Source organism: Aricia agestis, chromosome 8 (assembly GCF_905147365.1).
Source record: "Aricia agestis chromosome 8, ilAriAges1.1, whole genome shotgun sequence".
NCBI classification, from domain to species: domain Eukaryota; kingdom Metazoa; phylum Arthropoda; class Insecta; order Lepidoptera; family Lycaenidae; genus Aricia; species Aricia agestis.
In genome coordinates, this window is record NC_056413.1 from 18,212,844 (window position 1) to 18,233,911 (window position 21,068).

The 21,068-nt window shown below is 35.7% G+C and overlaps 2 protein-coding genes across 3 annotated transcripts in view; one reads left to right on the plus strand and one right to left on the minus strand.

Moving 5' to 3' along the window:
- The window catches only part of LOC121729830 (ecdysone-induced protein 74EF), a 196,616-nt gene that overhangs the window by 38,257 nt on the left and 137,291 nt on the right, over positions 1 to 21,068 (plus strand). For both annotated transcript variants that reach the window (XM_042118465.1, XM_042118466.1), the window contains exon 3: positions 14,255 to 14,312. The gene's annotated coding sequence lies outside the window, so the exon portion shown is untranslated. The remainder of the gene's footprint in view (positions 1 to 14,254; positions 14,313 to 21,068) is intronic.
- Positions 1 to 21,068, minus strand: part of LOC121729832 (U7 snRNA-associated Sm-like protein LSm11) — a 41,814-nt gene that overhangs the window by 9,225 nt on the left and 11,521 nt on the right. The gene's annotated exons all lie outside the window — the stretch shown is intronic.

Sequence of the window (21,068 nt, forward strand, 5' to 3'; positions counted from 1 at the left end):
CCATACTAAACATGTACGTAGTCGGTATCGAGTAGCGATAAAAACTATAGGTTTAAACTCATGGTAGAGCTACAGGTCGCACGGTCCGTATGTGCATCAGTAGTAATAATAGTAGTAGGAAAACTGGCGTGTAATATTATATAAAACGAAAGTAGGTATGTATATAAAACGAGAGATGTGTAAATTGTAAAGCAAACTTCCCCGTGGGTGGCGGTCTATTTTTTATACCTTAGATTTTTGTTTGGAATGTCAATAACATGATTTTCTATGGTATGAAATCAGAGCCAATAATTGGGTGTTTTACTTGACGTGGATAATGGATATACGCCAATAGTATTTTACTTTACGTCTATAATAAGCCTACATAAGATCCGTAATTGTTGCCGTAAGTCGTAAGCCGAACATCATCAACACTTACGTAGAACTTCAACTGTACAATCAGAAACACAATGCTTAAAAGCAACATGTTAAATCGCCGGTTACATACTATTTAATTTAGACAAGAATGCTGCTTTTAAACATTGTTAAGGATACCGCAAAAGGCGTCAAAACGTGACCTTGCACTATTTTAGTCCTACATTTTGGCCTTGTGATCCAGTCACAAGACGCCATACGTGATCACACACACGCACACACACACAGCTAATTGGCGTGTGACGTGGGCGGCACGTCCCTTCACCTGGCATGCAGAGTCCTGATTGTACAATTGCAACTGCTCTTCCTGCAATGCAATCATATCCCACGACGACAATCATCGTCGTGTTTGCATAATTCCTAAAATCCTGCTGTTTGATGACTATTCGCTCAGGAATGTTAAAGAGCATAAATTGAAATAAAGAAATATTAACACGTTATGTTAGAGTGCCTACAAAAATATTTATTATTTAGTTGAATACAAAATTCAGGCATAAGTAGTAACTAACATTGATTTAAACATTTGGCGTAAAGGCTTTGTTCAGATTTGTCAAATGCTATAGTTTAAAAGTATCTAGAATCTAGTCGAACAGTCACAACAAAGGAAATATGCATCCAATAAGAATTAATTCAAGGCTACTACAACAAAGACCAGTAAAGAAATTTCCAGAAGACGCTCCACGTTTCCCGCCAACCTTAACTAGTGTAGTTATTAAGTGTATATAATTTATATGTTCGTTAGTCATTAAGATATAATATATTGTATGGGCCTATGTTGCCTGATATAAATAAATAAATAAAATAACCAACTGAACCTGCACTGCACCAGTGACCGTGGCCGCGGCCAATTGCCACATTATCGTTATCACGAGGAAGCAGTTTTGCTATTATATCATTAGCGTATCAGATACGACACTCGGAACTATCAGATTCCCGAGACGAAGGAACAATGTGAATACTTAGGGCTGTATATGCCATGGCGGCTCCCAACGAAATGCGTAGAGATAGGTCAACAGATGAGTAACGCTATTATAGTCTATGTTGGTAGTGGCTTTTGCTTGAGTCTCCTTGTGTCACAGTGAAAAATAGGCGCTAGGATTTTAAACGAAGATGAAGATAGGTCTCGAATTCATGACCTATCTCTATCTCACATGCTGAAAAGACATTTGGCTGAACTATAAATAACACAGTTACTTCTTTCTTAATCTTTGTTTAGAAAGTCGTCGATACTTATGGATCTAATCAAAAAAGTCTCTAAACATCATAGATATGAATAACTTAGACAAATAACGCCACACTACTGTGTCACATCTTAGAATTTAGATTATCGTCCGTGAATGAAAAAATGTTTCTTTGTTTTGGAAGACAAGTTCCTTTTCAAGTTACCAGCATGAATTAAATGATCGTTTATGGTTCGTAGGCCTACTAACGCAGCAGAGAATCCTTGTCAAAATATCACTTTTTCTCTCATAAACACATAGAACGATAGAGACAACAATAGATCGTCTTAAACCCAGACACAAGTGGACATTACCAGGCCGCGCCGACCGCGTCCTTAGCCGGTAACCTCGGCATTGACACTGTGTGCTAATGTTTCGACTTTGTTTACTTCTAATTCAGAGTGTCCTTACATTTGCATGTAAATCGCTTATGATTTATTTCTACATTAGTTTCATTGGACTTTAACTATTACTAGAACAAGAGAATTTAAAGATGTAATATAAGTATTCTTGCTGCATTCTTGATAGTAAGCGACTGATGATACATTATACGAACAAGTTTTTTGGAGTCTACTTTCAATCCTTCCAAACTTTCCTTGCAACCTGACATTCTTTCAAAACCTCACATCCGAAATAGTTTGAAGATTTCCAACGAATAAATCCGTCTTTACCACTATCATGCAGTACGAACGTTGTGTTTGGCTCGCGTCTCAAGGCGAAGGGCGCTGATCACAGTCCACGTTTAGAACAACATTATTATATTATATCATTATAATTATTAATAGCTTCAAGTATATCGGGAAATATAGATTATTTTGGTTTATGAAATATAAAGAATTTGATTCAGACCAAAACCTAAAATCTCCATTTTAAATCAACGTTATACTTAGGTCCAATCTATTAGAACGTTCGTCAAAAAAACAAATGATTAAATTTTTATCCGTAGCTTTCTGACGATCTTACTTCTCTTTCAAGTTTAAAAGTAGTACCTGCTCTGTAACATTATTAACGCGAAAGTCCATATGTCGGTTATTCCTTAACGCCTAAACTGCAGCCGATTTCGATGAAATTCGGCAACAAGATACTTCAAATCCCGGGAAAGGTAGGAAATATATCACCGCTAAATACTCAGTCCCTGCACGCTAAACGATGTGTAGGCAACATGTAGTTTACTATATATTTCTGTTTATCTGTCACTGAGGGTAAAATAACTGCCGCATGTTGCAACAGTTAGACCCACGGACGAAATTCTGCCAAAACCATCAATATCTCAGCGAATTAACGAAACACGGAAATTGTTTATTTATACGTGCCCTTCGCATTCACAAAACAACACGAAACCCTCGCGTGCTCACCAGCTACAAATATAAAAGCTCCTTTGACACTTTAATTCTATATGGATATAACATTGGAAAGGTATAATTTCAGGGTGAGTTTTATGTCGCGGGATTATTTTCTTAACTTAAGAAGTTGTAAGTTTGGTGAAATAAATTTACTTCACACCAAAACATATGACACACACAAAACAAAGAAACTAAGTGAAAAAGTACAAAAGGTGGTGTTATCGCTATAAGCGATTATACTGGACAATCTTTGTAGGCGTTTCTTTTACAAGGATTAAGTGATAGAAAATGTTATCGTAAAGATAAATCAAAAACAAAGTAACTCAAACAATTTGGGACGATTTCAAGTCAGAAACAGCGATGACGACAGATTTGCTGCGCAGGAGGATATGCAGCTGTCATACGCGTCATTTCCGTAAAAGGGCCAAGCTGTAACAATTGATAAATAGAGATTATATTTGTTACGTTACTTAAGAACAGTTTAATCTTATACGGTAAACGAGACAATCTTATAAATATGTAATCGTCGTTGCCGAGAAACCGATTCCCTATTCAGAAGAAAATAATGAAAGTATAATAATACATTTTAAAATTCTATAACGCTACAAATATTATGTAACTGTTAATGCACACACAATTAGCACACCGACACACCAATGCTGCTAACTGCTAAAAAGTGGCTGACAGATCTTCTGTTTCACAGGTCAAACAGCAATTATTTGTCATGTTGCATCTTGCTCTATCGCAATTTCATCGCTTTTTCGCAGTTTGCAGCGTCGGTGCACAGTCAGAGAAAATGAGCCATATGCAGTTGTGAGTTGACAAACCAACGTTATATTTTGGTGAAAACGCCTCCGTGGTCTAGTGGTATAGAGCGCGCCCTTTGACTCTGAGGTCGTGGGTGCGATTCCCGCGTTGGAAACATGTTATTTCCAAGTTTGTTTAGGACAATGCAGGCTGATCAACTGATTGTCTGACAAGTAAGATGATCCATGCGTCGGATGGGCATGTAAAAAGTCGATCCTGCACCAGATCTCTCGCCGGTCGTGTTGGTATTCCGTCCCACTGGGTTATGAGAGTAAAGGAATAGAGAATGCTCTTGTGTATAGCGCACACACTTGGGCACTATAAAATTAACCCGGCGTAGCTGGCCACCTTTCAATGAAACCGGCTACCGTCACCGAAACCGGTGTGGGAGCTATTATATATTATATTTTGGTCAGATTATGTAAATTCAATGTACGTCGTGATCTGTCGACTGGATTTGACTAAATTAGATAGGTTTAAGTTAAGTTACAGTGTAAGTCCACAGTTAAGTTATGTGCCGATGAAGTATCGATGATCGGGCACCTCGACGTATCCTTCACCTTGGGCGGCGACCACGGCAGCGGCATCCTTATTATGAAACACACGCTTTTTTTCCTTCCCAACGATTCATGTTGTAATTGTTATCATCGACGAACCAGCGTAAGGGAATCGACGCTTTATTCGTTATAGGTAAAGGCGATATTATTTATTCGGCCGATAGAGGAAATAAAGCGGAGGTCGTATGCTGATTGACCGTTTGTGTTACAATTCAATTATACAATTAATCGATTCATGTCAAATTAACATTCGCATCATTATCACCATGGTTATCTTAACTTTTTAATTAAGTATACACAAAAAATTATAAGTTGAATTTAAGGATTTGTAGAGATTATATTTTTGTCTACTAAATAAGTATACAAATGAAAACTAAATAAACAGCTTAGCTTCGAAGCTTTATATTACTTAAAGTCCAAAGAAATTCTGTGCCGTTTTTTGTACTAAATTACGCTGTTTAATTCAACAATTGTAATATGTAGTTATATAGAAAACGGCAACTAGTAACCAAATGATTGAGACATAAAACGTTAAGTGTAGAAAGCACACAATTATTACGCAACACGCAGCGCTCTCAGACTGACGTAGAAAACTCGCGGTTATGTTCCAATGACGTTGCAATCACTGAGAACATAAATTATAATAAGAGTACGAGAAACATCAGAGTTATGTCGAATCAAAAGCTAAAAAGAAACAGACATACCTACAAGTTAGAGATTTACAGACATACATTTTAAAATACAGAGAAGGGCAAAATATTATGTTAATTATTCAGAAGAAACACTTAATCACGATTGAAAACGAATTTTAAGTGCGAGACCGACACTGAAAAGGAAACAAAAGTAGTTCCAAAAGTACTTAATTTTACAAACTCTTTGACTTAGTACTACTTACGAGTGAATATTTACTTATAAAACTTTATGGCAGTAACAATAAAGTAAGAACTAGCTAAACGTTAGCATTCTCAGGCGGATCTGAGTGAAAGTCCTGCGCAAGCGCATTTGCATTTCAATTCAACTCCAGCAGATTTGCAATCTAATGAGAAATGTCATCGGGTTTAATTGATTCAGACCAATATATTCTACTGGAATTTTGACGATGACACGGTAAAACTTCATTGAGTTATGTAAAAACAAAGATGAATTTGAGTTTCGAGATGATTTTGACTTTAGTGTCGAACGTAGTGATAAATATCGGAATAAAACTATTCTACGTTAATAATATCTCCTAAAAAAAAGATGTACTGTAACATAATTCATTGAACTTCACTCAGAAGAATCAAGAACTTTATTCCAAAGAATATCTGGAACTACGACCGAGTCGATCGCATCCGAGTACATACAAGGAGAAACGAACCAAAACAAAACCTTGAGCACAAAAGTGTACAACAAGGTTTGACCGTTGACCGCTATAGAAAGTAAACACACACGCGGCCTTCAAGGCCGCTCGAAGTAGACCTTATATAAATACATAATTACATAACGCAACGATCAAAATTTTCAAACGGCGCTGATCTTGAAATCTAAGACTTAGTTCTCACGTAACAGAGTGCAGTTTAGCATGCGACGTCGCCAGTGAAAGTGAGTGCGAGTACGGAAGTGTGGTAGCTAAGCGAAGGCATTCGCTATTTACTTAATGTTTACCTCTCATTAACGTCTTTCACAGCAAAAACGGGTTTGAGTACATTTTAATAGTAGTACTAGTTATTAGTATTGCCTTCTTGAAGATCGATCACTTCTCTACCCTAGTAATAATACTCCCCACACCGGTTTCGGTGACGGTGGCCGGTTTCATTGAAACCAGACCAGGTACGCAGGAGTAATTTTATAGTGCCCAAGTGTGTGCGCAGTACACAAGAGCACTCTCTATTCCTTTTACTCTCATAACCCAGTGGGACGGAAGACCGACACGACTGGCGAGAGATCAGGCGCAGGACTGACTTTTTACATGCCCATCCGACGCATGGATCATCTTACTTGTCAGACAATCAGGTAATCAGCCTGCATTGTCCTAACCAAACTTGGAAATAACATGTTTCCAACGCGGGATTCGAACCCACGACCTCCGGAGTCGAGAGACACGCTCTAACCACTAGACCACGGAGGCGTTCAAAAAACCCTAGGACTCTTACTGTAGCATGGCGTTTTAGAAACCAATCTATAGGAGACGCTCAAAAGCTTTCATACTATCAAAACTAGCAACTTTTTAAGATTAACTTTTAATGCGCTCTAAATACGTGTTGTATAATAAAATTACAAACGATATAGATAAGATACCATAAATTTTCCTTTCAAATTTGATAGTTGGTTCAGAATCGAAACGTTTTGTGATATAGACTTAGTGATTCTGATTACGATTTTACAATGGAAGTGGTGTAATCATGTAGAAAGTTTTCGTCTAGGCGAATCACCTCGCGACTTTAATCAGCGACTAACAACGGTAATATGTAAAAGTTATATTAGATTTCCAATCTGGTATTAATATGCAATGAGTCTGCAGAAAGGCGTCTCGGGTAAAACTTCAGAGAAACTTTGATTTCTGAGCCAAATTATGAATTTTCCAGGCTAAAACATCCTCCAGCCCACATTTTTGCTGGGTAAAACTAAAACAGAATACCTTAGGATAAACATTGCAAAGTAATTCATAAAACTGTATATGAAGCGCGAAGGCTTAGCATACTCGTCAAGTGCCCAAACATGAGGCCTGCCCTCGTACCGGTATTTGGGCGTTGCGCAAACGCAGATCACTCTCGTTTTCGGCGCCACGGTCACGGACACTTGCTATTGTTACATTCTTTATTCACGTGCCACTGACACACCTGACTTCGGCCTGATGAAAGAGAAAGGTCGAGCCGATACCAGCCCTTGATAAGTAAAGGGCACCTTCGAGGTTTAAAGAAAGAGAAGGGAATTTACGTGATAGGATTATGAAGACTTTGGAGAGAAAGAGAAAGGTTAAAATAATATAGCAAGCTAGCCCAGAACATTGAATATGGTAATACTTCTTACTAATCTCGATGAACTTAAATAGACATAATAAATTTTGCAGTTGAAACATTTTCAGATAATAATGCATTTGAATTGAGAAAGTCACCAATACTTACAGTATTCTGTACTTTAAAAAACGCAGATTCATATTATACTTTAAATATTTTTAGATAAAGGTTTGAACCATTTTATTTAATGTTTTTAAATGGATTCAACGTATAATAAATTTGAAGATCGCCATATATGAAACTTTACTCATAGGCTGTTCCGTGCCTTTTTCGTCCGGGTTGGCCTTGCAAAAAACCTCTGATGCATCAATTTGGGTCTCGGTTCATGCTTCATAACCAAATGATTTCCGCGTTTTACTTATGTTTATAACATTAACAATAATAGTGCATTAGTCACGGCCACTATTTTTAACCACTCAATGTAATTGCATTAATTTTAAAGCATTTCAAAGAATTTAAATACTAATAATAATAATAGCTCCCACACCGATTTCGGTGACGGTGGCCGGTTTCATTGAAACCAGGCCAGCTACGCAGGAGTAATTTTATAGTGCCCAAGTGTGTGCGCAGTACACAAGAGCACTCTCTATTCCTTTACTCTCATAACCCAGTGCCCATCCGACGCATGGATCATCTTACTTGTCAGACAATCAGGTGATCAGCCTGCATTGTCCTAACCAAACTTGGAAATAACATGTTTCCAACGCGGGAATCGAACCCACGACCTCCGAGTCAAGAGCCGCGCTCTGTACCACTAGACCACGGAGGCGTCTAAAATACTAAACTAACTTTAAAGATCAAGATGGAACATTTAACAAATCTGTTTCAGAGACTTCGTGAATAGTTCAATGATTTCGCAAAAAATCTCCACTTTATTGGCTTTGTGAACCAAAATTTAATCAGGAAGGAAACCGTGGAGACGGAACTTCAAGTGATGCGTGAAGATTACAAAAAATACGGAATCTAATCGACCTCGATACTAAGCAAGGCCAGGCCCTTATTAAAGCGTAGATAAAAGATAAAACCAATATCAAGGCCCAAAGTTAGTGGGTAAAGGTCAAAATTTGTTTTGAGGTTGCTCGGTCTATCCGCCGCGTGCGACATTGATAAAATGGCAAAATTGCAAAACCAATGTCAAAGTCAAATTGGTGAATCCAAGGTGTTAATTAATGTGTGATTAAGTATATGTTAAATTCCAGGTAATTCAATATTAACATTGGGGTTTTTGACAAGGGCCTTAAACTTTTACAGCTTCAAGTTAAAATGTTTCATAAACAATGATTACATGTCCCATACGCATATCTTCAGGGTGAAATTGTTTTTTGCAACAGCGATGCAATAAAACTACAACAAAAAAATGTGAAATTTCTGCTGTAAATAGCCTGTTGCATTTCTGTCACAAGATACATGTTATTACATAATTATCTTGACTATCAAATATGCTGTATTATTATGCTTCAGTTCCAAATTTATACGATGTAAATAAGACAACAACGTGACCACTGACCAATATAATCAGATTATTCATAATAAATCCAGTTTATTGCTGGCTGGCCCTTTCCGTTCTTTTCGATGAGAAAAACACGTCAAAAGAAATCAAAAGAATTAAGATCGATCTGCATCTGTATTGATAAATTACACAATCATAAATTTGTGATTGCGACCGCCTGGCGAAAATGATCATGAGTCATGGTAGGAGTCAAAATATCTTCAATAAAGATTCCATTAGTATTGCATAAGTCGTAGAACGGACGGGAATATAAAACATCTCCTGATGGGATTCCACTGTATCGATATCTTCATCGCTAAGTTATTCTGGTGTCCGTCCTATCTGTACAATATTGTGGTGCTACACCACTAACTCCATCAGCTCTTGTCTTATCCGTTTAAAATATCCTATCTGTTATCGAGTATTTATTGCGTTTTGCCTCCGTGCGTTATGCGTCGTGGCGTTTCATCGAATCTTAATGGATCATTAATAGATTCATATTTATGTAGGTCAGAATTAATTATGCAAATTAACAAATTAATATACTGTTAGTCTTTTGAATACTCACTTCCTTGTTTGAATTTGGCCATCACGTAATAGTTCATTTCTTGAGTAGTCGCTCGTAAAGACGAAAAGTAATGAAAAGTAACTAACGCAATTTTCTTTCACAAATTTTGATAGAGGTGATGCTCTGCTTACTGAAGTAGCATTTCCATTTATTGTAGCGAGAGTAATGTATCATCTTCAATCTATGAGAATAACGTTACAGTTAGAGCTTTCTTGGAATCCTATTTTAAATAAACATTCAATATTTAAATTCAGCGGCGCGCCATTCATAGGTTTATTCTTGCATTTACGGAGTTTCACGCTTGCGGAGTCGGAGGGAATAGTTTAGCATACGTTAACTGTACCGCTAATGCCTCATTTGGTGCGAATATTTCACGATCCGTGAACGAGTTCATGAACTTGTTACGGGCAAAGAGCACGAAAATCACGTATTGACGTATCAGACGTACTTAGGTCATTTGAATTGTGAGGTTTAGTATCGTTCTAGAATCTGGATTTTCGAGCTGTTTTTTAAGATATTGATGACTTTTTCTTAATTCTAGTTTTCGACAGTAATAATAATTACACTGTATATTGGACTATTTAATATTACGGTAAAGAAGTTTAACAAAATTTCGTGGATAAAAAAATTGGAAATATTAGTAAGAATTAGAGATGTGCCAATCATGACTTTGGCCGACTAGCCGATTAGTCGGCTGCAAAGAAGCCGACTATTCGGCCGACCAGTCGGCCAAGCCGATCATGGTTTCGGAAGTTTCTGTAGCACTTCTTTTACTGCTGATTCGCCGGTAAGTCACACACGCCAACTGCAAAGTTGTCGGATCGTGTTATGTTTACTTCGCGCACGTAACTTTTTTTTATGATACAATTCTTGTTCGAACAAGAATTTTATCATAATAACAATTAAATAGAACTATTTAATTCTTGTCTCAATCTTGATCTAATAATAATACATACCTAATTTGTTATTTATAAGTAATAACTATATTAAAAAATATTTATTTACTAGCAAGTGATTTAAAAACACTTCTTTTAATTTTGAAACGTGTAAGACTTATGAAGTGTAATATGAACACATTACAAATAATCAAGGTTTTTATAATGTAATTTCAATAATAATTAGAGCAAAAAGTAATAACCCGGATAGTTGGCGCTTTTTGCCAACTACAAAAGTGGCCGGATAGTCGGCTTTACCGACTAGTCGGCACATCTCTAGTAAGAATATATCATTTTATACAGTTGATCATAAACGATAAATATTTAGACATAGTTTTATACGATGAGCTAGACACGTCCGTATCGCACGGCGTGCGGTCGGCAAATGACTGCGTCGACAGGCGGAAGCGTGCGCGCGCGCACCCGCACAAGGCTGCGCTCATGACCTCGCCTCGTCTTTGTCTAGCGATATCTAGCGTTTGTTTACCCGCGAGGCCGAATGCATCATACCACTAACCACCGCCTCTAAATGATTGTGGAAATCATTTGCCGAGCTCGTTCGCGTAAATTAACCCCGCTACTTACAAACGCGACGTTATGACTTTATAAAACTGGTGCTGAGAGATCTTAATCGTTTACGTCTTTATTATTACAAGCTTGTCTGAAGATCAATAAACCAGTAACATTTTTATATATTATCTAACTTACCTATGAGGAAAAAGCTTCACCTTATCATTAAGATTTTATACTGAAAACTTAACAGTTAACCTACTAAATGTCAAAGCTTTTATCAAATCTCAGTAGCTATAAGTTATAACCTTATATTAAATGTAGGGAATGTTATTATTCGACAAATTTACTATTCGAATAATTCGAATATTTTACAAAAGTTTTCGAATAATTCGAATATTATTCGAATAATTCAAAAATTTTGAAAAATGCTGAAAACTCCTTCGAAAAGTAACAAGAAGCTTCCTACAACCATGTACAACCTATTTTGTTAATACTATGAAGTGAGCAATTCTTATTTTTACTTTTATCAACATAAATCTGTGTAAAAAACTTACATAGTTAGTTTTTATTGTTAAACACTTTAAAAATGTATATTTTAAGGTTACAGCTGGGCAATAAAAGAAAGGCTGTAAAGTGTAAATCGTTTTCGATCGTAGCACTTTTTACTTTTCTCATGTGATTATGCTTAGCCTTAACTCTTAACTCTTAAGCAGTTGAGATTTAATAATAATATTATATTCGACGTTATGATATCTATTCCTTAACACTAAGCTAGCTCACCCGTCTCTTTTTATATTTTCGATCTACGTTCACCTAGTTGGCTTCATTTGTGTCAACGTGGTTCGAAATTATAAAAAAGGGCCGCTAGAAAACAAACACCACAACCAAGAAAAAAATTGCAACGAAGCCCTGGGGGAGGGTGAAACAATCCTAAAGCTGGTGACTTTAGTAACTTGAAGTTTGGTAACACCAATAACATGATAATATTAGAGTGATTCTTCAAAAATGATTCTCCGCGTCATTTTCGTGGGAATTTTTTATTTTCGAGTTATCTTTAAATAAATGCAAATACCTTTAAGGTGCTCTAAAGGTAATAAATACGATCTTAAAGGCATGTAAATCGGTCCATAAACTACTGAGATAATCAAATTTGAAATTTCGGTCCCCACGAAAGTTGCGACAAACTCCACGAAAGTTACGATTGAATTTTCTAGGAACAAAATATGGATTGAAATCTTTTTTTCCTTAAAAAATAAAATAAATTATTATTTATTTTTATTTAATCAGTTTTTATTAAGATCGACGATACTAAAGAGCATGGAGCTTTAATTTGTTGCTTAATCTGTCAAGTAACCTGTCCTGAAATGCTGTGATTTTTTCGAGGTTCAGGTGATTTTATTTGAATTTCGTGAAGTTTAAGTGATTTAGGAGGTCATATAAGGGGGTTTTCAACTAAATATGGAGATTTAGGACTCAAGATCATAATATTTTCTTCGATTCAGTTTGTGGGATATATACGAGGGCTCGCTTCGCTCGCCCTCATCTGAGTATCGTATCGCATTGCATTCGGATTGAGGATGTAATATCAGTTGGTCATGTAAAATACTGATATTCAGGTAAATCCACTAGATTAGAAGCAGATTCGATATTTGGGGAAAAGATCAGAAGGTAGATTGATGTATAAAGCCACATAAGTTTTGTTTTTCAAAAAAAGCTTTTAGAGTGAAAAATTCGTTCTGGGTACCAAAACCATAGCTGGAAATACTATACTATAGCCAATTCACATAGGTAAATGGTGTACAAAACAGCCTACGTAGCTTTCGTAGGTCACAAGGTAACTATCATTGGTGAAAATCCACGAAAATTGTGCCATGATTAAAGTAATAGGTAAATAAACAAACAAAGTACTAGGAAATAATCTCGATCATATACTTTATTCCTTAATTTGATATGAGTGTCATAATTATAAATTATTATTATTCAAAACATGCTCGCAAAAGTTACGTGACTACAGCGACCACATAATTTTTAAGGAATATCTTATCTTATATTTTCTTTGTTTTGAAGCAACGAGGGTTTGAGTCCCCTGTACTGATGCTGGAAAGACACTGAACGTTGGTGCAGCTAAAACGTGTAACCACAAATCGTCGCGTTTGGAACGTCGGAACGGCGTCGCGCTCGTGAAACTAGCAAAATCGTGTGACACAGACGTTATGCCTATTAACTTTTTTTAACTTAAGGTATAACATTATTTTATTTTAGGAATTAGGTAGCCCAGTTAATCTACATTATTTTGATGTATCATACTCTATGCTAATGAATAGAATACAAAAGTTATTAAAGCTTTCCGTAAGCGCGAACAGAGTGTGACACGCGGAGAACACCGATTTTGCCCCCGTTTCCGACATTGAATTAACCATTAAACAAAAACTATAAATAATTATAGATGTTTTTTATTGAAATCAGATACTTAAATAAATGAGGAATAACGTGTGTTTGGTCCTAAGGCTTGTTTATTAGGGTAGTAGTAAAGAGCGTGTGACCACATTTTGAGGGGCCTCGGAGAATTACTCATTAAGGAGCCATCGACATTTTTTGATACTGTACTAACTGTTTCAATTATCAGTCGAGGACTGCTGCGGTAAAGCTATTGAATAGCAAATTTTTATCAACTTGTCGAATCATAGATCACATATCGTGAGCTTTAAGCCAGAAGTTTTTATTTAACTACATATTTTAAAACTCTCAACATTGCAATGCACTTACATCTATTACCTTCTTATAAAACGAGTTTGTTTTATATACACCCTTATGGCGTAATACTGAATGATATTATGACTGAAAGGAGTTTATATCAATCTTCATTTGCATGTCTTTAGGTAAAATAACGTCTAAAACATGGTCAACGGCGATGATGAATGGTCGTATACTCATTTGTTAGACTAAAAACAGATTTGTATATATTATTAAAGATGTAGAATATTCATAAATAATATTATTTTTCTAAAATAAATTTAACTATGTTCTTATTCCATATAAATTTTATGTTTAATAGCATTTTAAACAAAAATAAAAAATATTTTTAGTATTCGAATTATTCGAAAAATAATTTGGCGAATATTCGAATAATAAAATCGTCGAATATTCGAATAAAATGAATATTCGAATATTCGAATAACATACCCTAATTAAATGCATACAAAATGTTCAAATTAGAAAAGTATTATGTATCCTTAAACAATTATATACTTACTATTAAATGGCTCATCTATTCAGTATAACATTTGCTATTTTTTAAACCGACTGGTATTTGATAATTGAACGTTAAGAAAAGTACTTTTTTCATAACTTTTCGACACGAAACACTTTCAAATGACGCAAAAACAAGACATTTAAAATAATACTGTTCCAGGTAATGGCGTGCAATTGATCCTGCCGCCGCATGCTCCGACAACACCACACGATAAGCTGTAAGTACCCTTCAAATTATCGCCCATCGCGCACTCAACAGCGCCAATCACACTAAATACGAGTACACCACACGCAATAGAAATCAAAGGTTTAAAAACTTCCAAATTAAGTAAGCAAAAAAGCAACTGAATTCAAGAGGATACTTACTTCTCTACTAAACTAGGAAGAAGCCCCTTATACAGACGTTATAGTATTACATCGTTTATTACTTGTCCATTAAGCTTCTTTTTCAACGTAAAAGACAAAGATTTTAATACACTGTAAAGTCTTACTATTGGTATGGGAACTCATCTCTAGTTTAGTACGTATCATCTTGGAGGATACACCAGGGATCCAAAGATATAGAAAATAGAGAGATATGAAAAAAAGTACGTGTAATATTTATAGCTGTCTCCTTTACCTCAAGCCTATACCGCAGAACGCGATAGAGACAACTGCAGAAAATCAACTATTCGTTGTCCCCTGATTCCTTCTCCAAAACTTAACCGATTTAAGTACTTTTTTCATTAAAGATTAAAGAAATGCTTGAGCTGTTTTCCTATGTTTTTTTTTTGTAAAATCTAGCCAAATCTGTTTTCTGATTGTTTGAACACAGCGGAAAATCTGGCTTTTTTTGGGTTTTTGAACGTTCATATTTTATTTAATAATTAAATTATGAAAAGAAATAAAACATAGGGACATTGTATTAGTGGACGTAGATATTCAGGAAAAAAATTATAACTCTACTAATGCTAGTAGTAGTAGAATCCAGGGAGGAAACAGGGGACAACGTTTGTATGGAAAAAAGGGCGGTGTGGACTCCTCTTAAGAGCGTAAGCTTTTTTGCTCCGCTCTATCTTATCAAGTTTAAACTAATAACATTGCTAGCAGAAATTACTCAGATAACCTCTTCATTGATTTCTGAATCTCTGTGACTCTAGTCCCTATATGTAGGCGATCTTAGAAAATATAATTACAATATTATATCAGCTATTTATAGAGCTAGATAAACTACATGCGTCAAGTGCTGGCGACATGTGAAGAAAATTTAAATACAAGTATAGCGAAACGCGCGTACATACCTATCTTATTACAATGGCAATAAAGTTCATAATGTAGTTCGTTTCAAAGTTAACACGAGTGGAACACAGGGCCACGAATGTTGCTCGCCTTGCATTATGCATTACATACATTTCGGGGGCAGGCTCCGACAAAAAACGGGCAAAAAAACCACCCAGTTCTGTGTGAGTACCTTATAAGTGCGATATTTAGTTATCTCAAACGTGTATTTTCTCTTCTCGATTGTAAAAAAAGGCTGAGTACAAGTTGCTAGCATACGAAAGGTTCCGTACAAAACGCCAGAAAAATACGCTTATTTGTTTTTTTTTTTTGGATATTAGGAAAGTAATATTGGTTCATTCTCGGACTTTGTATTTTATAGTTCAACTTTTTAATTAAAGTAATACATTTCTCTCAAAAAAAAAGTACAGACAAGGAACAGATAAATATTTGATTAATTACTGTGTAAAATATAATTTTAAAATGGTATAGCAAAAGAACAATAAACAAAAAAGTATGTAAAGTACGCACATGAAAAAAAAAATCAGCACGCGCAACCATACTGAACTTATTTCACTATGTCAAATTAGGTATCTAACATTGATCGTGTGTCGATCAATTATATCTATTGAAATTAATTCCCAAGGTGAGCACCAAACTTGACTAATGACTGATAATCGTACATACTAGGAAGTACCGAGCACGATCCCAGCACACACACACACACACACACGCACACACATACAATGGAAATGGCAATGAGATAACTGACATCACAACAAGGTCTCTCCACTTAGTATAGAACGCAAAACAAACTTGTATCCGTCAAATTAAATAACAAAGTAAAAAAAATGACAAGAAAAAGAAATACAAAAATAAAAAATATCCACAGCCGAACATATAACCTTTTTGAAAGTCGATTAAAAAGAGCCTTACAATAGAGCAGTAAGCGAACAAGTAGCGTCTTAAGCGCCCCGAAGTTGTAAACTATCTTTGTTTGACAAACTTGTTAAATGAAATTCACGTTTTCATTGTAGATTGTACAAACGCTTTAAATAAAGCTGTACACTATCAAATTGTTTGACAAACACTTAAAATTTGACAAAGAATTTGATCGTTTACAGGGCACTACGTTAGAAAAGATTGTATAACGATATTTTTTAAATTACATAAATATATAACAACCGATATCTATGTCAATCTCAATAAAGTGTAGAAATTGTTCTTAAAGCATTAAAATAAACATCGCATTTAAATCGTATAAAAATAGGTCGAAACCGTTGAAAACTCGTGAAAAAGTGTTCTATTTTAACATTCGCTCGATTACCTTGGAATCCTACGTGACCTGTATTTTATTTAAGAATTATAAATACTAAATATATGTGCCTTGAAAACCTAGTGCTTCAATTTATTGAAAAACTTCTTATTTAAATACACTTTCATTTCAATAAGAATTGTTTTCTACGCCAGCTTTGCTAAACTGACCTACAAGTTTTTTTTATCTGAAAACTTTTCTATGATTGGAGATAACTAAGATAAAGAAGAAAGCTCGCTAATTTCCATGGTTCCTGTCAATAGCAAATTTTAAAACTAGTAAAGCAAATTTGCTCGTTGTATATTTTTATAGATTGCAGAAAGTTAAGCCAGCGATCCTTACGAAGGCGTAGAACGGCCGCCCCGGGCTGGCCGACCTTTCGCTCCCAGATTAGGGACGCCTGCCTAGTAATTATGATATATCTCCGAGATCAAAGTCGACATCTGATAGAAATATTATGTTTGAATTTGCGATATCTAATAGGAAATCTAAAAGCCACAATCGTATATTTAAGACAGAGAAGTTAGTTCAAATTACATAGAAAACATTCAAACGTCGACATAAAATTGAAAACTATGATTGTCCATGCTATATGGTATGCAATTATAGACGATTATGGCCCAATGCCCACACATAATATTCTTTGTCTTAAATTGGTTCATCCCAAGCTCATCTAGAGAGGCCGTAGTAGATCACGATAAAAAGAAAAAAAAAACAAGCTATCGCATCAAGCCCTACATTTAACAAGCATCGCTGGTTGTCACCTGACAGCTAAAAAACAGATGAAAGTTGTCTGCTGTCGGTACACGTGCAACGCGCATGCGTAACACGCGGTAACGACAGCAGCTGACCTTCGCCGGGGTTCAGTCCGCCAGTACATAAGAAAAGGTTTCAATGTTAAAAAACTCGTTGTAAAAGGTAATGGAGACATGAATTTCAAATTAAGAACACCTTCCGAAATTTAGGCTAAAATCCCACCTAGGGGGTACGCAGGGGCTGGTTTAAAATAGGTCACAAAATTTAAACCGTAGCAAAGTAAAAAGTAAACACTACAGTATAACATTTTGAAATAGTCTACAGTGTAGACTATTTCGGAATGCGGTCTACAACCTGAAAGCTCATGTTCAAGTGCTAATAAAATGCACAGTGAACTCTATATAAGGGACACATACCCACCCTAAAGTAAAATCATTAATATAAGTTACAACTTTTATATAAACTCACTTTTTTATTATTATTATTTCCCCCGTACGTAATACAGGTCAATTTTTACAAAAATATTTTATTTTTTTACATTTTTTTTCTTACATTCCTTGTTTCCTAATGATTCTCTCTGACATTTTTGTGTTACCGTACTATTTTACATATCAATACACCCTTATTATATATTTCTCTCAGATACATAAATTATAAACTCACATAATATACAACAGCAGATTCTCTACTTAAACTTTCACGACCATCTGGTGTGGTCAAATCATTCCAGATGGTCTGTTCAAGCTAGCGAATTGTAGCACAGAAAAGCATTACTTTAAAGACATTTAGACAAAGTAAGACAAAGAACAAGATTAAACGTACATCTACACAACAAATAAGTGACATATCCCACGAGTCCAGATTTCAGACAGAAGATAGGGCAATGGATTAGAATTTACGATTTCTTCGTAAACGAAGCCACAGAGTAAATAGATACGGAAAGCAAACAATGCAACCACGGAAACTCCACTGCCAGTTTACAAATATAGAAATGTGGGGATGTCAAGAAACTATAAGTGTACTGGGCTCCTCTTTTAGACAAATGTACGGGTTTAGATAGATCCGCTTTTTTTTACATGCCTCGTTGTCGGGGTTATCCCTTCACAAAAGAATAACCGATTTTTGGGACGAAATGTCAGATTTACTTTCTCAATGTGTCTCTTTGCTTATTCTTTCGTAGTAATAAACCTATGTGCAGCCGCAAGCTTAGCGTAATCATAATCACAGTAGAAATATTTAAAAAAAAACATAAATATTATTACGGAATCAAATATAAACTGTGGTGAGCACCAGAGGGTATGTTTCTATGAAATAAGCTTGCAGTCTTCTGTCTCTACTCTGTGGTGCTACAGCGCGAACAGGATCTTTTGAATCAAATGCATTCGTCGTGTTCCCTTTCTCTTTGTTTTATCTGCAACAACGGACTTTCATCGACAAGTACAGCGGTGTCGACACTAAATCTGCGGGACCCGACTTGTGGCGGACAACTTAATACGGCGAATAATGCGCCAGGTACCTGGAGTTATTACCAGTAATAATCCACCGGTTTCGGTGACGGTGGTCGGTTTTAGTAACTTTACAAGACAAATGTGAGCAGTGCACGAGCACTCCCTCTTTCTTTAATCTCGTACCCCGGTGGGACGGATGACCATGACCGGCAAGAGATATCAGGACTGCAACTTTTCACAGGCTCATCTGACGTGTATTTATCGCCTTTATTGTCAGAAGATCAGGCGTTACGCTAAGTCACAGGACTACGTCATTATAACTTATTAGCTATTACCTCAGAACAGGAAAATAAGGTTATTACATTAAAACTAGGGTGCTTACTGCAGTATACTTAAAATAAAACATAATATTCTTTTATACAACTTTACCTAAAGGCACATAAGGTGACATCACTAATTCACTATATGTATATATCAATAAATATTTATTCCGACGAATGCCTTGTAAACAACGCACTTTAACAAGTTGGAAAAAATTAAAATTCAAGGCGAAGATAGGGCTACGTAGGTTCAACACTAAAACGTAAATACGACAAGGTTAGTCTAACAATAAATGTAATTAAATATATATAAACAAATTCTAAGGTTAAAGTATTTTATATTTTAAACAATTAAATTTAATAATAGTTAATATTGTTAATACGTCCCATAAAAGCGCTATTGTATGTAAGCTGAGTGACATAGCCTTTAAAAATCGAAAGTGCTTGTTCGAATCTAGTTAAATTTCAAAATTACTAGATCGATTTTCTATTGTTCGCACGAAGCCGCGGTTCTACCACAGAAAATTCTAAAACTTGGTTAAAAATTCCTCAATGAATCCTCTTTGATGCTAGACAAAAATGAAGACTGTTTTTTTCAAAATTACTTTAACAAGAGGGTTAAAAAGGGGATCATAATTATTATACTACCTACTAATCGCAGGCAAAGGCTCACGTATTCAGTAATTTCTTCATAAACTGATATGCTAATCATTAATTGGCACTATTTTATAAAAAAAAACCCTTATAGATACAGCGAAGGGCCTAAGTGAGGGCGTCGTCGGGATTTACTGGATACGATAAGTCCAGATCGGCGGATTTACTGCCCGAGCCGCGGTCACAGACAGCCTTAACGCCGTACACCACGTCCAGACACGTGGTACATGATAAAGTGCCTTTAATGAAGTTTAAGAACCTACTTAGTTTAGTCTGCTTAGAATTTTCATCATATTGAAATAGACGATTGAATAGACGTAATGTAAAAGTGAAAGTTGGAAATATTGGGCTTAAGCAATCAGGAGGGTTTATAACATTTTCCTACCTGATGCACTACAGGTAAAACATACAGGTCTCGTAAGTGCAGAGGTTTTATGTTAAAAGGTAGAGAGTAAGTATTCTATGTTTACCGATGGTAGTTTTAGGCTAGTCAGAAATAAAAGTAATAATAATTCGCTCATTACACCCAGATTTTTGGTCCCAATAGCGTTCAATTAAATCTTGTATGTTTAATAAGAAGTTACCAGCTTTTAATCAACCTAAGATTTTCAACGTCAGCAAGACATCCACTATCCAGTAACGCTTTAGCTGCCGACGCTAGAGACTAGAGTGCAGGCGCGCCATTAATAGAGCGTGCGCAAGCGCATGACGTCGCGTCGCCGGCGCAAGGCTCTTCCTAGCCCTTTTCCACTGACTCACAACGATGAATTCACTTATGCGGAAAAATACTACATCAAAATAATTGCACATTATTAAAAATTATTGCTTTTATGGAATCATATTGATTGCACTGCTGAGCTAAACTATCGAATGCCAATATAAACTATCGGATTTACAATCTACCCTAAAGGGTAGATTGTAAATTCGATAGTTTATATAAGACGTTATTTCCACGTAAGGACAAAAAAGGTCTAAAAAGGATTTAATGGCTCCTAATAAAGCAACAATAATAATTAAAAAAGTTCGCTTGAAAACAGCACCTAAACATTAGTTGTGACAATAGACATTTTACAATAAGGGCGGTGATGCTTCCCAAAAAGAATTTTAGAAGTCTGTAAAACATAGCACAATTTCGTTAAATGTAGCAATTACACATTGTTGGATTTAAATAATTTAATGACCTTTTACCTACCATTCCACTAATATGGACATAGCTGAAATATA